The sequence below is a fragment of the Botryllus schlosseri genome, chromosome 3 (assembly GCF_051294905.1).
Source record: "Botryllus schlosseri isolate E-star chromosome 3, Bs_hap1, whole genome shotgun sequence".
Classification (NCBI taxonomy): Eukaryota; Metazoa; Chordata; class Ascidiacea; order Stolidobranchia; family Styelidae; genus Botryllus; species Botryllus schlosseri.
The window spans coordinates 14,843,212-14,845,764 of NC_137238.1; the positions used below are offsets into that span (position 1 = coordinate 14,843,212).

Below are 2,553 nucleotides of genomic sequence, written 5' to 3' on the forward strand. Positions count from 1 at the left end.
TTTCTACAACGAACACAGAAAATAAACATGTGTAGAACTATGGTAATTTCGAACCAATCCCCGAACTGCTCAATAAAGTGGTAATGTAACTTGAGTACGTGCGATATTAGTGGATGCCGTTTTAACGCAGAGCGAATGTTTGTAGTTGTAGAATTGTATAATTGACTCCAGAAGGCTGCGTTTACAATTCGCTGCGTGTTTCTTCTTTTGGACGGACCGGCGTAACCGCGCCTTACGGCCTTGTTTGCTGACGTATCACGAAGCCTGTCTATTGCACACGTATTCGATGGATCACACTGACGAATATATTTTGTTTCTGTCTCCACGACTTGTAACTTTATTGCATTACGTACGACAAAGTAACGGACTTCCGAATCAGCGAAATATCATGAATTGAATGACCGTCTCTCATAGCCACGAGAGATTACATGCACCAATTGTTATCTACGTTCACACGACAAAATATACGACTCACAAAGGTCTTATCGGGTCTAGGTTCAGGGAATTACGTAAGGTTTACCAACTCCTTATCGAATATTATTAAAATGGCGTTATACCAATATACTCCGTTAAAAGTTCCCCCTTCCCACCAAAATAACTTGGTGTAAAAAAAACGAGTATATTGGTCAATATATCAAACCTAGTTCATACAACATATGGACTGGGGCTAATCATAGGGACTGGAGACATGAAACGATTTTATATGCAGGGGCAAAAGTAAACTAATGAAACGAAATACCATCCAAGCGTGGCATTCGGAAACCCTATTTTACATAACCATCCCGGGATGACACGAAATCACACTATGACGCCCTAGAGGCAACTGAAACGCAAACCAACCATATTTAGCGTTCAAATACAATTAATGAAATAAAAGACATTAACTAGCACAAAAGCGGTACCATCAGCGACATTAAAGGTCACTTCGCATGCAAAACCACAAAGTAATGAAAATGAATAATAAAGATCAACAACTAAAGTAACTACAATACAATTCATAGACAGAAAAAGTCGATGTGCACTGACGAATGCCATCAACGTGTATGCAAGGCCAACATCATAATTCATCCAGCAATCATGCTTCAAAACCCACAGAACATGCTATTTACTGTCATTCACTTACTTTTTCTACTTTCTCATCACTACTGTTAACCCCTGGGCAACGGGATCAACAATCATTCTTTCCAAATCCGTGTTGTTCGCGCGCAACAACAGAGGGCTTATGACAATCCAACAACCATTCTACAGTGACCAACTCAAACATGACGCACCGTTCCGTGACCACAACCGGGCCTACACGAGACTAACCTTTTGATGTCAGCATTCATTTCTACAACGTATACTCCAGCAATGAGCTTCGGTGATCCCACGTTACATTATACGACGGGGAGTCACAACATGATGCAGCAATCCTGCATTTACATAACACATCACATCACTGTACAAAGCGCAATTTAACCGCGTCTATCTTACTTTACGCGATTCAACAATCGATGAAGCAGCAATCCTGCATTTACGCAACATATCAATGCACAAGGCACAATTTTCATCACGCATATCTTTATTCTACGCGATTTAATGCAACACGTAATCATTCAAATGTCTTGGTCTAACAATTCGTCTCCCTCTGGACGTATATCTTGGACTTAACTCGTTGAGAGTTCTGCCTTCATTACATGTTTGGGTCTTAGCATTATCGCGCACGCGGGATTCACGCCTACGAATTACGCGATCAACAGCAACAGGTAAGCAATCAGATACACGCTCTCGAGATGCGTCACTAACACTACCAGGACAGTCGCTCTCGCTGTCATCACTACCGGACGAAATTACATGTGCGTCATCCGGATTTGCCGCGGAGTTTAGTACCGATTTGTCCGCATCAACGGGCGGAAACTGCTGAACGAAATCATCGAACGCGCCGTTATCTACATCAAATGGAGAAAAGTAACTTCAGTCTGTTTATGCAGACTACTGAAATACAAATCAACAACATTAGGCGATCAAAAAAAACACAAACATCACTTAATACCTCAAAACAATACATACACGATATTACGGCAACATTAAAGGATACATTACATTGGGCAATGGGCATTCAGAAAACCGATAATATCACTTGCACGCCGACTAATCAGCAATATACTGTTATGGGTATAAAAAAAATCGAATTTTCACCTGCAATCCTTTTATTCTAAATTGATATGAAACTTCCTAATTCATATCACGAAGCATTTAACATTGGTATATACCAACAGAACGAGAGTGTGCCCTATTTATTGTATTACATGCAAAGCAATGTGTGCAAATATCATACACTACCGCGTTGCATATTTTCTCAAAGGGTATCGTCGTACGGCAGAGGCCTAATATCCAGGGTTGTAATGACTCCAGTCATGACTCGACTCGAGTCAGACTCGAGTCACGATTTTTTCATGACTCGACTTGACTCAAGTCATTTTCTTGAAATGGGAAAATGACTCGACTCGACTCGAGTCAATATTTGGATTGACTCGACTTGTACTCGAGTCATTACGCATGACTCGAACCAAG

At 40.9% G+C, this 2,553-nt stretch overlaps 1 long non-coding RNA gene across 1 annotated transcript; it reads right to left on the reverse strand.

Moving 5' to 3' along the window:
- Positions 1 to 308: 308 nt before the first annotated feature.
- On the reverse strand, positions 309 to 2,333 carry LOC145435848 (uncharacterized). Its single transcript, XR_013914067.1, has 2 exons — positions 1,973 to 2,333; positions 309 to 1,412 (listed from the first exon to the last, which is right to left on the reverse strand). It is a non-coding gene; the product is annotated as an uncharacterized LOC145435848 (long non-coding RNA).
- Positions 2,334 to 2,553: the final 220 nt, after the last annotated feature.